The sequence below is a fragment of the Hyaena hyaena genome, unplaced genomic scaffold, assembly GCF_003009895.1.
Source record: "Hyaena hyaena isolate Hyena2069 unplaced genomic scaffold, ASM300989v1 scaffold_2498, whole genome shotgun sequence".
In the NCBI taxonomy this organism is placed as follows: domain Eukaryota; kingdom Metazoa; phylum Chordata; class Mammalia; order Carnivora; family Hyaenidae; genus Hyaena; species Hyaena hyaena.
Genome location: NW_024083130.1, coordinates 5621 through 20812, shown reverse-complemented (window position 1 = coordinate 20812; position 15192 = coordinate 5621). Strand labels below are relative to the sequence as shown.

Here is a 15192-nt window from a genome sequence, read left to right as displayed (position 1 = left end):
ATTGGAATTGCTTGAAATTGTTCCTGCCACACCATTGGAATTGATTATGTTGTTACTTGTACAAATTTCCTCTTCTGGAAATTATCAGAATGCTGATTTCTATGGGTAATTTATAATACATTCATTTTTCATGGTTCATTTTTATTTTTAAGGTTTGATTTATATTACCGTTAGTTAATATTTAGTGTGATATTAGTTTAAGGTGTACAATATAGTCATTCAACTCTTCTACACAACACCCAATGCTCATCACAGCAAGTGCACTCCTTTAAAATTGTTTAACTAATCCAGAATATAACTGGTTTTGCAAAAAGTCTATGAATCCAACCTATGTGAGGTTTAATAACTTGCTGATTCACCTGAGGTTTCTGTCTAATTTCTAATAATATCAGAATAAATCCTATTTGAGTAACCAAATAGTATATTTTATGTGCAGGTATATGATGAACCATCCAGTCTTTTCCATAGTTGATAAATTGACATGTATACTCATATTTCATATTTTTACTCTATTTCAACAGGTTAATTGGAACCAAAACCTCAGTTTCATATGAATAAAAAAATAGCTCCTTCCTCTTTAGATGTGACACGGAAGTATTGGGTTAATTCTGCCATCTCATCCTCAAGAGCCAGTAAGAATTCTAATACCAATAAGCATTTTGTCCTGAAGATACTGACATTTCTCTCAACACACTGTAACACTCCTATAACATTATGACTCTAGCTGTGCTTATCAGCCATGAAGCCAGATCATTAACTGTGATGACTGGCCTCCATGATTAAATACTATGGTTTAGTGTGTCTCAGGGTGAAATAACCTGGGGTGTTCAGTGTCTGTCACATGTGTCAAGGTCAAGATTTTTTTTTCTTTCTTATTTTATTGTCAAGTTGGTTTCCATATAACACCCAGTGCTCATTCCAACAAGTGCCCTCTTACATGCCTATCACCCCCCTTCCCCTCACCCACATCCTCATCAGCCCTCAGTTTGTTCTCCGTATTCAAGAGTCTCTCATGGTTTGTCTCCCTCCCTCTCTAAAACGTTTTGTTTACTTCTGAGAGAGAGAGAGAGAGAGAGAGAGAGAAACAGCATGAGAAGGGGAGTGTCAGAGAGAGAGAGGGAGACATAGAATCCAAAGCAGTTTCCAGGCTCTGAGCTAGCTGCCAGCACAGAGCCCAATGCGGATCTGGAACCTACAAACTGCGAGACCATGTCAGAAGTCGAAGTCAGAGGCTTAACCGACTGAACCACCCAGGCGCCCCTAGTGTCAAGATTTTTTTAAGTGTGCCTGAATCAATTATTCTCATTGGAATCTGAACAAAATGAGTGACAAAGTCACTTCTGTGAACTGTCAAGCACAAAAAACCATACTAAGCCAAAATGTGGAAGTGGTTCAGCTTGACCAACTGGTGTTACTAGTAGACTATATTAATTGAATTCTATCCTGATTACATATATTAAGGGTAATGAACTATACAGAGATCTATCAGTTTCTGATTTAGGAATAACATAGCAACTCATTGAGTGCCTGGCTAGCAGCATTCATATATTCATAATAACCAGACACTAGAGACCAGACACTAGGGTTCTGATGTGGGAATCGAACCCACGAACCGTGAGATCATGACCTGAGTCGGACACTTAACCGACTGAGCCACCCAGGCGCCCCTCTTCCCCTACATTATTTTTGTTCTTTATTTAAGGAGTCAGGAATTCATTTCTGTCGTGTAGAGTATGTCCATTTAACCAGTATGAAGCTTTAATAATAGTATGAGGCTTTAATAATAATATAGTGATTCTTCAAGGATTCTGTTTATTTTTTTCCCAGAATTTTGCACTTTCTCAGTCTTTCTGCTGATGCCTCATATAGGAATTGGGCAAAAAGGTGATGGCAAGGTAATTTCTCACCAGTGTGGTAGAGAAGTTTGTTCCTTCAGAGAAGTGTGCTGACCCCAAAGTCCTTAGCAATGTATCTTTGTAAGCATCATCCTAGTTCCTTTAGTCAGATGTCATACTTATTCTGCCTATGTGAGTCCTGCATGTATTGCTGTGACCACACTGTGCAGTTAGGTATAGCATAACCCTGTGTGCCCTCTGAAAATGCCATGTTCCTGAGCTCAAGCAAGTGTTGTAAACGATTTTTAGACAACTGTTCTTTATTCTCCAATAATGACTTTTTGTAATTTCCTCCTCCCCAAATGACTGGATTATCTTTGAGTATAAAATAATTCTGTGTTTGAATTTACATAGATATATATTTATTTTTATAATTGAATTTTTCACTAGGCAACATTTCCTCAACTTTAAGCATGTGGAGATATTCTGGTTGCTCATTGAATTTTTCTAGCAGAAAATATTGGACAATACTTGCTCCGATAGAAGCTAGAAATTAACAAAATATCATTGGGATAACATCTTAGGAGAGCAATACATTAGCTTAGTCAGTGAGAGTACATTATAGAACTTCCCATCTTGTGCCTCTGGCAGGCCAATGGACACCTTTACTTCTCATTTTCCTACACTTTTACTCTATTCCCACAGGGCAACATGGATAAAGCAGAGATTTCACATGAAAACATTTATTCATTACTCTTGAGATATGACATGAAGGAAATGCCCATCCTCAAGGGCCAGTAGGAATTCTTAATAATTCTCAGAAAGCATTTGTTCCGGGACTCCTGGGTGGCTTAGTCGGTTAAGCGTCTGACTTTCGCTTAGGTTATGATCTCGCGGTTTGTGTGTTCGAGCCCTGCGTCGGACTCTGTGCTGACTGCCAGCTTAGAGACTGGAGCCTGCTTCAGATTCTGTGTCTCCCTCTCTCTGGCCCTCCCCTGTTCACGCTGTCTCTCTCTCTCTCCCAGAAATAAATTTTAAAAAATACATTAAAAATTAAAAAAAAAAAAGCATTTGTTCCTAACATATTGAACTCTCTTTTAGGGATTATGTAATACTCTAACATAAGGTCCTTCTAAGATATTCACTTGGTAAATCTGGACATTTGATGTAGAGGCTGGTCACCATAACTGAATAGGGTTGATAAGTGTGTCTCGGAGTGATGAACTCCACATTGCTCAATTTCTTTCATTTATTGAAGGTACACAGTATCCTATTTTACAAACGTGTGTGTATCAATGATGAGTATAATTGACCTCATTGAAAATTCTGAATAAAATGAGTTATGCAGTTGCATCTTTCAAACTGAGGTCCAGCACAAATAGTCATCATAAACAAAATATGTACAAGGGGAATATCTGTGTTTTCATTTCTGTGGTATGAGCACGAACTGTAATATTCCAAAGCTAAGCTGTTTGCATGCATTGAATTATATACTGGTCTATATATATCCAATTTGGGGGTGAAACTGAATCTTTGAGTGCTTAGCTGGTAGACTAAATACACTCGTAGTAAAGAGACCCTAGAGAACTAACACATGAGTTTTGGGAATCTGAGAAATGGTTGTGCTTACACATGAGCCATTTACATATTTATCTGAGCTGCTTATTTTCTGTGATGACTGGTTCCTTGAGGGCAGTTAGATGGTCAAAATCTAAAGAGATTATGGATTTTTGCTTTTCTTTTCTCTATTATATGAATCAAATATATGGAAATTAAGCAGTAGGAATGCATTTTTCCCCAAGAATACTGATATTCTTTTAAGGAATTATAATGATCCAAATGACAGTAAGATTTTGTCTATGCTAGCCAGCTATTGTTTGCTGGTCTCCCTGACTTCAAAACATGAACATAGTGTCGAATGATTACAAAATCCTTAATGTTTAGTGTCACCTATCTCATGATCATAGTCATTGTTATAAACATGCCTGGATCAATGATAGCATCAATAATTTATCTGTTGGAATATATGGTAACATGAGTGACAGAAGCACCTTTCTGAAATGGAGTTCAAGACATATAAAGGCTATATAATGAAGTTAGTGTTAACCTGAAATTATTATGAATTAAGATATATTTTATAAATTGTAGGATGAGCACTCAGCAATAACTCAAAAATATTAAAAGAAACAGCAAATGATTTAAACAGTATAATATCAAAATACTTGCTTAATACAAAAGAAAGCAGCTAAAAATTAACAGAGGAACCAAAAAGATGTAAGACATATGGAAAACAGAAAAATGACAGAAACAAATCCAACCCTATGACTATTATATTAAATTTAAAAGATAGAAACTGAGATATTCAATTAAAATTAAATATCTATACATTGTGAAAGAAACAATTTAGAACAAAATACAAAAATAGTTTGAAACTAAAATGATGGGTAAAGTTGTACTATGCAAGGAATACCTAAAAAAGAACTGGAATGGCTATTCTGACATCAGAGAAAACAGACTTTAAGGTAAAATGTTATTAGAAATGAAAAAGGATAATATATAATGATAGATGGTTTAATTAAGCAGATACATAGATAGATATATGATTGATAGATCGAAAGATAACTTAATCACCTAACTACAGTGCCTCAAATAACAAAGGAAAAACAGACGTGGTTGAAGGGATAAGTACAGTTCAGTGATAATAACTACACACTTTAGTACTTTCTTCTTAGTAATTGATAGACCAATTAGAGAATCTGTGTGGTTATAGAATACTTGAGCAATGTTATCAATTTGATCCTATATCTATAGATCTATATCTATATCTATATCTATATCTATATGTATATAGAACACTGTATTTAGCAACAACAGAAAACAAATTATTTTCAAACACATCTGGATTATTCTCCAGCAAAGATCGTATGCTAAGTCATAGAACTGGACCTAATGAATTTCAGAGGAATAAAATCATGTAGAGTATTGTCTATGACCATATGGGAATTAAATTAGAAATCAATACAAATAAATCTGGGAAGCCACAAAATATTTTTAAATTAATATACTTCAAAGAACTCATGGCTCAAAGATAAATTCATAAAAAAAACTTTTTTCATAATTGAATGGGATACATATAAAGACATGCTTAGAGGAAAATTTATAATTAAAAAAATTAAGGAGTACCTGGGGGCTCAGTCAGTTGGACTTCAGACTTCAGCTCAGGTCATGATCTCATGGTTCATAAGTTCGAGCCCTGTGATGTGCTCTGTACTGACAGTTCAAAGCCTGGAGCCTATTTTGGATTCTGTGTCTTCTGCTCTCTCTGCCCCTCCCCCACTCACACTCTGAGCCTCTCCTCTCTCTCTCTCAAAAATAAGCAAACATTTAAAAAAATAAGTTTATTCATTTTGAGAGAGACAGTACAAGAAGGTGAGAGGCAGAGAGAGAGAGGGAGAGAGAGATTATTTGAAGCAGGCTCTGTGCCATCAGTGTAGAACCTGGCACAGAGCCTGATTCAGAGCTCAACCTCAAAAAACATGAGATCGTGATAGGAGCCAAAATCAAGTTAGTGGCTTAACCAACTGAGCCACCCAGATGTCCTAGAAAATATATAGTTTTAAATGGCTATCAGAAAAGAGTAAGTACAAGTACATCAAATAAATAACCTAAACTTCCACCTTAAAAATTAGAAAAAGACTAAACTAGAATATTAAGTGAAAGGAAGTAAATAATAAAGATTTGAGCAAAAATTAATGATATAAAAATAAAACCCACAATGACTATGAAGACAACCCATGAGACCAAAAGCAAAGATTAATGAAACTGACAAGCCTTTAGTTACACTGAACAAGAAACAGAGAAGACATAAATCACTAGAGTTAGGAGTGAAACAGGGGCATCACTACTGACTGCCTAGATTCCATTAGAAATTTTAAAAAAATTTAATGTTTTATTTCTTTCTGAGACAGAGAGTGAGACAGCATGAGCAGGGGAGGTTCAGAATGAGAGGGAGACATAGAATCTGAAGCAGGCTCCAGGCTCTGAGCTGTCATCACAGAGTCTGATGCGGGGCTCGAACCCACGAACTGTGAGATCACGACCTGAGCTGAAGTCAGACGCTTAACTGACTGAGACATCCAGGAGCCCCTCCATTAGAAATGTTTTATTTGTCTCATATTATCCTGAGGGCAGATGGATATTGAGAAATCCAAGGTTTTAGTTGCACTTAAGTCTCAGCAACTAACCACTGATGCTTAAATTTTCACTGTCACCAATGGTTATCTCTGCAACGCTTCCAGAAGGTCCCTTAACAATATAATATCACTGATTCAGATTTACCTATATTTCAGCCAATATTTTTTTAGACTAGCCAATAATTTAATCTATTTTAGGAGACCTTTTGTAATCACATCAGATATATACATTAATAATATGGTGAGTCCTCCATGATTTTCATTCCTGTGAATTCTAGAATTTTTGACATTTATATACTTATCCCAAAGCATAAAGGCATCGTTACTTTTTGGGGGCATAAAGATTATATTGGGCCAAAGTGCAGTATGTGGTTGAAAGAACATCCCTGAGCCCTCAGTAGTGTGTCCTGTTGAGTATGTGCATTAGAATAGAATGGAAACTACCCCAAACACATTTCATTGTAAGCTGGAAGACCCTACAGGCTCTCTACCTGTTATTTTTCTTAAATTATTGTACATCATGATTCTCAAAATAGTTGATGCCATACTTCTGAGGTGTAAATTAGTTCTTGGGAATAAAAACAAAAAACTTAAATGTTTGAGTGGTTCATGGCCCTCCAAATAGCCCCCATTCATAAGCAGATATACAGAATATTTGTGATATTATAATTGGGGAGGGAGTGAAAAGTAGGGGAAAATGTCTAAAAAGGATATCCAGGCAGGTGATAATAAAAAAGGTTGAGATACACTGTCATACAAGTCTAAAGAAATTAATATGTTTCTGCCACCTAACTGTGTAACAATCAAGTGTGATAGAAGCCATAGCAGTTAGTACAGTTTGCTAAGAACTCCTCAGTAGTAACAGGCTTTGCAGAGAGAGTGACTTTAGAAGAATGTGTTTCTTTTCCCATTTAGACTCAATATCTTTCTCTTCTATGATACATTTTCCCACCGTAGATCTTAATACTTTTTGAATAACTGTGTCTCTGTGGTTCCTTTGGAGGGAAAGGCTGCTTGTCTTCCATTAGGACTTTCAGAAAACTCCAAAATCCCTATTCACTTATTTACCAACAGAAATTTTCAGGACCAAATTTACTCTTAGACCAGAGAACTATGTATGCAGAATGATATACCGTTACTCTGGCCCCAAGATTTATAAACCTGAGTTCAGCAGGAGCCAAAGTTCTATTGGAAACAAATTATCTAGAGCTACTAACATGTATCTCAATGCATGAAATATGTAGATCTTATTAAAAATATAACATCTTTATCTGTTATTGAAAATTTAGCTAAGATTATTTTGGGGAAAATATGTATGAAAATAGAATTTGAAGCTGCTACATTGTGACAAGTGTTTCTAAACTTGTCAGGAAACAGGAAATAAAATAAAGAAGACAATGGTATTACATCAATATGTGTATATTCTGAAGACAAAAGCATACTGTAAAAATTACGTTTTATGCTTAGTTTTTCTTTATTGTAAAAGTTAAAATTTTAGGGGCGCCTGGGTGGCTTAGTCGGTTAAGCGTCCGACTTTTGCTTAGGTCATGATCTCGCGGTTCGTGGGTTCGAGCCCCGCGTCGGGCTCTGTGCTGACTGCCAGCTCAGAGCCTGGAGCCTGTTACAGTCTGTGACTCCCTCTCTCTGACCCTCCCCTGCTCACGCTGTCTCTCTCTCTCCTAGAAATAAATAAAACATTAAAAAATTTTTTAAAGTTAAAATTTTATACCTTTATAGCAATCTAGTATTTCAAGATATTTTCATGGTTGACATGATAAAAAAAAAAAAAAAGAAAACCTAAATACATTTGATTAACTTTGTGATAATGGTGTTTGGCAGATGACTTCAGAAAGACATGGTTAGGACATTGCTTTAGGATACACACAATTCTATATTTATTTTATTTTTTTAATGAGTAATCAGCAAATTTGAGATCACTAAATCTAATGTAAGTCATTGGTCTGGGCATTTTTGGGGATATTCCGAATACAGTAATGAAATGTGCTCTTTATTTTATCACATCTACACTTTATTAAAGTTGTTTAAAACTGATGACACACAGTGTGTTCTTTCTTCAAAATCATAGATAAAAATATTGTATTTATAAATACTTTTGGATGAAAAATAGTACATTTATGATTCTTGCACAGGAATGTATCCTTTCACACTATTATTGCTTTGGGGTAAATATTAGACTGTTGTTATAAAAGAGAAATTAAGTTTAAGTTTAATCCAATCTTTCCAAATATTTAGATGTTATTAACATGCATTTTTTCTTTTAAAGATGGTCTTGTGAAAATTCATAAGCTAGAAACAATTATCTGTTGCCGATGGAACTGTGGGAGCTTCTTTTGTACTTCACAAGATGGTAATAGAAAAACCATGTTTTTATTAATCTATATATAATAGTAAAAATGTTTTATAACATTTAGCATTAATAGAAAAGAGCATTCTATTAAAAATAATAGCCAGCCTTTTTTTTGGTCTATTGGATGCCAAGATGTAGGGAGAGCAATAGATGTTCGAGGATTGTGCATGTGACACACAAGAAATTAGCCACATCCACTCCTTCCACTCTGTATAGCACAATTTTGAATGTTTTATTGTTAAATTATATTACATGTACACGTATTTGTATAAGATTTAAAAACATGTATAGTTTATATGTGCATGTAGGTAAAGTTTATATTTCTATCTGCATATTTTTTCTCAAAATGTTATTTTTCCTCTTGTTTTCCCTTGCCAGGTAATGATCGGGCCTAAAAGGGAGGAGAAATTGTCTATGGTTTTGCCTTTCTTGAATGCCATCTCCAGAGAGTAAGATGACAACTAAATTTTAAGTCAGTGGTCCTCCATTCCTACCTGTGGTATTTTGGACACACTTGCAGGTATGACTATATTATCAGGGAACTGCATGTTTATTGGAACAAAGCCCAAGATGGATAGGATATGATCGATCATGTTCTTCTTTAGCTTGATGACACTGCTTGTAGCTGAATATTAAAAGCTCATCCAAGATCCAGGTAATAGTGGGCATTACAGTACCTAGTAATTACAGCTGTGGGTAATAACAGGTCTCCCTAAATGGGGACTTTCTCAACAACCCAGTCCTAAAACTAAACCTACCTCTAGAAACCATTTACTAAGTTACTTCTCAGGTCTTTATTTCTATTTCTATGCTTGAATCATCATATGGGCTTTTAATTTCTTATGGCCTGACATTTTCTGTTTCTTTTTATGTACAACTACTTATGGATTACCAGGCATGGAATATGTTCTCAATAAACTTTTACTGAGATACATAAATATATTATATTGAGTGATTTTGTAAGTAGCCTGGCCAAACAAGCAGAAAATGATAAATGATGGGGGGGGGAAGAGACATAATTTTTAGTGGGATTTAGGCAATCCAGTCAATTTTGGAAATGCACAAGAAATAAGGGCTTTGATACAATATGCTGATATTGAAATATATAGAGTTATGGTACAACTAGCTATAGTTTCAGAGTTTTATGTGAGTAACAAGTGGCTTCCAAATGAAATCAATATGAAATAGTACCAAAGAATAACTTCCCAGCATCCAGCTGAATTACATTTTTCATTGGAAGTGTCATTTCTTGTTTTTTTTTTTTCCCCTTCAAGAGATCACTTCTTGGGAACTCATTTGGGAGTCAGTGATACCAGTAAATCCTTGAAATAAGACTCCAAACAAAGGGACTGTTGTCCAAGTGCTACCTTGTGAAGGTAAGTTTTTTGTTTTTTGTTTTTTGTTTTCCAGAATAGTCCTTGCTTTCTAAAAGAAAGCATGTCTGGGCAGAAAATTAGATGTTAATTTTCTGAAGATTGATAACTTCTGGTTATATTCTAATTAAATTCAAAGGCCAGAATACATAGTGAGATAAGAGATACAGCTTTTCTTATATACGTTCATAGATTTTCTACATTTCAGTTAGTATGGTTATGGTTAATAATAATGATTTCCTTAACTTTTCTTATTCAAAAACTAAGTTCCTGATTGGCTATATCCATTGTGTTAACAGAGCATCATTTGCAAGAGATTCAGTGGTTTTCAACAACTATTAGACTGGAGGGAAGACAACTATTTTTGTCTGAAAATATTGATGAAATGAATGAGTGACCTAGAACTTTAAGGAGCCAATACATAGGGAAAGAGATAAAAATATGAAATAGTTGGAAAGTGCCTATCACTTTTCAGCCCAGCAAGGAAGCAAAAGTAGTACTGATGTTAGATTTAAGAAGATTTAAAGTAATTTTTCTGGCCAGTTTGGACCCAGCAGCTGAAAATGTGGCTTTCTTTGTGTCCCCTGGGTGGATTCACTCCAGGACATGTAGAGGTAGAGTGTTTAAGAATTTCATAGTCCCCAACAGGTTCCTAAGAAAATGTGTCCCACAGCTTTGCCAATTCTCCCTGCTGTATCCTTGCAGGTGATGACTACAAATGAGAGGTGGATTTATTACTGAGGGTGCCATTACTTCTACCACAAACTTCACCAAAACAATGATACAGTCTTCTTTATGCTTGGAGAATCATCTCTTTCCTGTGTTGCAGTGGACACCTCCTGCAGATAAGAAATGCTTAACTGAGAAATGCTCATGTTGGGATATCATCGATGAGACTTTAATTTGGGCATGGTGACTGTTTCCCTTGCTGCCACTTGACTCAATCCCAGGAGCCTCAGTAGAGGAAATATTATTGCACAAGAAACTCAAAATGATGGAATTTCTCAGTGCTCCCATAAATATACATTTATAATTTCCATTTGCCGTATGGTAAATTTTAAATATTGGATATATTTTTTAAAAACTTTACACAATTTTTTCAAAACTTCAAGGCATATCTAAATATTAAATATATAAAAATTAAGTTCCCTCTTCTCTCCCAATTTTACCCTCCCCCCAAGTTGTCTTCTATTAAGAGAGCTGTGTGCATTCATTAAGTGTTTAGATGCACACATACAGTAGATACACACAAACTATTTTTGAGGGATTCTGGAAGTGGGGCCATATCGTACACACTCTTCTGCAAATTGTCTTTCATTTAACAGTTTTTAATATTCTTTTCTATTTCAGTAATACACATCTGTGTCATTTGTTGAATGATTGCACTACTGTTTTGTAGATGAAATAGAATTAAATGTTACAAGTATTTCTCATTCATACATATTTATGTTAGCACCAAATTTCTGTGCAATGAAACTCCCTATCAATAATTCTGCACTTGTCTATTACACTATAATGAATTACTTAGCACTTGAAATACTGGGATTAAGGATATGCACATTTAAAATTATTACAAGATATCCTTAAAATGTGGTAACAACTTTTCCTAAAATGGCAATCAATGAATTTGCCAGCTTTCCCACAATTTCACAGATAATGGATTTTATAAATATTTAATTTTTTGCCAATGTAATAGCCCAAACTATTGTCTTAAATTGTATTTTTTTTGTTTTTAAGTTTGATCATTTTTTTCATATGTTTATTAGCCATCTGTATTCTTTAATTTCCTCTTTATGTCCAATTTTAGGGGTGGGGTTTAGATTTCTGGTTTTGAAGAGCTCATTTATTCTTGGGGGAATAAGCTTTGGATTGTGAAGCATTATAGATATTTTTATGAACTTTTATACTTCTTTTTTGTTAAAAGAATGCGTATGATTGTTATATGTCCAAGTATAACCATGTTTGCTTTTATGGCTTCTGAGATTCATGTCATTTTGGAAAAAATATTTATACTGATTTCATAAAACCGTTCACCTATGTTAACTTCTTATTCTTTTGTGTTTCTTTTATTCAAATTATTAAATCATGAGAAATTTTTTTGATTTGAAATCTTAAAGTTGCCAAGTTATTTGCCATTACTTGCGATTATTTGCCAATAATTGCCCATTTATCTGTAATGCCATCTTGCACATATGCTGTATTTCATCTGTGACTGGCACCATTTTTGTTCTGTGGATATGTGTGTCTCTTCTTCTGCCTCCTGTCTCATGTCTCTTCTTGTTGGAAGAAATTACAGTTTTGACTGCAATTTCATCAACTTTAATAAATTAATTTAGGGGGAATTGGTTTTTAATAATATAAGTCTTCCTATCCAAGGACAAGGTATGTCTTTCTTTTTATTCTACAATTTTAATTACTGTTAACATTTTCACTTTGTATTGGGGGTTTTCTTTCAGTTTATTTTCTTGATATTTTTTTCTATACCTGAAAATTTTGTTTTGGGGGGTAAATGGTCACCTTACTCTTCTCATGACTTTTCAGATTTTCTCAAAGGACATACCAAATCCTTTGCAAATACATATCATTTTTATTCTCTCCTTCCAAATGATCTTGATTTAATTATGTTGATAATGTTCACTGACTGGCACTTTCAGAGCATTTAAAGAAATGTGGAGCTATTACCCACACTTGATTTAATTAGTTTTTAATGTAAAGTTTATTGGGTTTGACCAGAACATTGTTCCTGGTGTATTAATCAAAAAGACTCCAAGAAAGAACTATCATCCAGAAAAGATGAGTGAGTTAAACTTACTAAAGCAAGGGAAAACACCACTTTGACAATATTTAGTAGTGTTTCAAAATAGGCTTTAGGATCTGGGCTGATATGGTTTGAGGTGGGCTTTTCAAAAAATGGAAATGGTTATGAATGCACAAAATTTGGCATACAATAGTTTAAGGTTGGTAAAAGAGTAATATGAAGTCCTTGATGTGAGTCTAGGTAATCAAATTTTTGTCTGATAAATGAGTTATATTTGCTTAAATGAGTAAGATATTTCAATAATACAAGAGCTATAACTTAGCTAAGAAAACTGTCTATTTATTTATTGGTTTGCAGTTCTATCCTGTGTATAGGATTCTGCTAGGGGTGGTATCAGGTCCTAATCCTAATTGGTAAGTTATTTTTATTTAGGTGACTTCAATCATTAATGCAATATGTGAATTTTAAATTTGAGATATTTTTCTATATCATATAGGTAAGTTTCCTATCTTTTATATATTTCTAAGAAATTTAATGAAAACCGGGTAGTAGATGTAATAAATGTTTTTTGCTAAACAGTTGTATTATTCTTCAATTAAACTTTTATTATTGTAAAATAATTCTATTATTGACATTTTATTTTATTCCTTGAATTAACAATTTGGTAAAAATGTTTTGGAAAAAATGTTTTGCTCCAAATTTACGAAATTATGAATATCTTAATTTGATTTGGATTTTTGCAAGTATACTATTAATGAAGTTGATCTATAATTTTCTGTCTATTTTTGTCATAGTCTGATATCAGATTTTCTGGGTGTGTTAAATTAATTTTGAGGATATTCTGTGTTCAGATAGAATGGATTGAAAACCTTTAACATTATAAGAATGGCTAAGGGAAAACATCAATTAAATAATCTGAACGATCCTTTATTTTGGTGGTTTGAAGAACTGAGGCTATCTAGATAATTTTCTCATTTTTTTCTGTAGTGACTGTTTTTTGTTTTGTTTTGTTTTGTTTTTCATCTTATATTTAACTTATTCTATCCTAGAAAATCACAATCCAAGCAAATTTTCCAGCACAGTAACATGAAGTTACACAAAGAGTTCTTTCATCACTCTCTTAATTTTCAGTTCAATTGATATCTATTTTCATTCCAGTTTTGTTAGTTCTGGTATGCCTTTTTTAAATAAAGTAAGTTGGACTCATGGGTTTTTAGCATCATTAGTTGCTCCTTTTCCTTTCCCCCAATCAGCTTTTTGGTACAATTTATCAATGTGTGTGTGGGTTTTTTTTAAACTGTTTTAATTTATTTATATATATATTTGTATTTCTTTGTGTTTTCTAAGTAAATTCTTAAACATGTATATCCACTTATTTTCACTTATTTTTGTATAATGAAATATTTGTTCTATTGTGAATTTTATAAAACTTATCACTCTGAACACAGGATAAACATTCAGAGTATAAGGAGAAAAGAACAACAAACTTACACCAGGAACATAGGTTCCACCATTATCAACAGTTTGCCAAAGTCACTTCATCTTAATCACATACCCATATAATTAGTACTTTATTCAGGAGGTAGAATTTTTTTTATTACTTGAGAAGCTCCCTTATTTCTTCCTTCCATCCACACCTAATTCTCATAGGAAACAATGTTTTTATTTCCACTGTAATACATTATTTTTATCTGTCCTTGAAATTAATATAAATGGAATCACACAGTATGTGTCTAGCTCCATTGACTCATTATAATCATATTTGAATTCATCCATGTTATTCCCTATATCAGTAGACGTTTAAATTTTTCTTTCTAATTGCAGACAGATCATTGAATGGACTTATTACAATTTACATACCTATTCTCCTGTTGATGGTCATTTTTTGTTTTTTTTTTCCTAGTTATTAGCTATTTTGAATATGTTAACAGATCTCTTATGTAATTGCCTAAAAATGGAATGTGATTGATTATAAGATAGATTTTGATTGATTTAATAAGGAACTGCCAAAATGTATATTAAATATTTGGAACCATTTCAGACTCTCACACAATGTCGTATGATATTTTCAGCCAATATCCGTCATTATTAACATTGGACATTCTAATTCTTTTAAGTTTTACCTATTTCGGGGGCTGTGAGGTGGTATCTTATTGTGACTTCAATTTTAAATTTGGTCACTTAAAAAGATAAATAATTTTTCATGAAGTTAGCTGCCAGGCATAAATATTTTTGGTAAAATTTCTGTATATTTCCAAATGTAATTGTTTACTTATATTTTAGTTAATTAACATACATTGCAATATTGGTTTCAGAAGTAGAATTCAGTGATTCATCACTTACATACAACACTCAGTGTTCATCACAAGTTCCCTCCTTAATACCCATCACCCATCTAACCCTTCTCACATCCACATCCTTCTATCAACCCTCAGTTTGTTCTCTATCATTAATCATCATTGTGGTTTGTTTCCCTCTCTTTTATTCCCCCCTTCCCATATGTTCCTCTGTTTTATTTCTCAAATTCAACATATGACTGAAATCATATGGTATTATTTTTTCTCTGATTGATTTATTTCACTTAGCATAATATACTCTAGCTCCATCCACGTCATTGCTCATGGCAAGATTTCACTCTTTTTGATGGTTGAGTAATATTCCATAT

General features: G+C 33.6%; 1 long non-coding RNA gene and 1 other non-coding gene across 2 annotated transcripts; both read left to right on the top strand.

The window, feature by feature from the left end:
• The first annotated feature begins 3124 nt into the window (after positions 1-3124).
• On the top strand, positions 3125-3206 carry LOC120227553. Its single transcript, XR_005527281.1, has one exon. It is a non-coding gene; the product is annotated as a small nucleolar RNA SNORD116 (small nucleolar RNA).
• Positions 3207-8868: 5662 nt separating this feature from the next.
• Positions 8869-10762, top strand: LOC120227552. Its single transcript, XR_005527280.1, has 3 exons — positions 8869-8916; positions 9671-9772; positions 10475-10762. It is a non-coding gene; the product is annotated as an uncharacterized LOC120227552 (long non-coding RNA).
• Positions 10763-15192: the final 4430 nt, after the last annotated feature.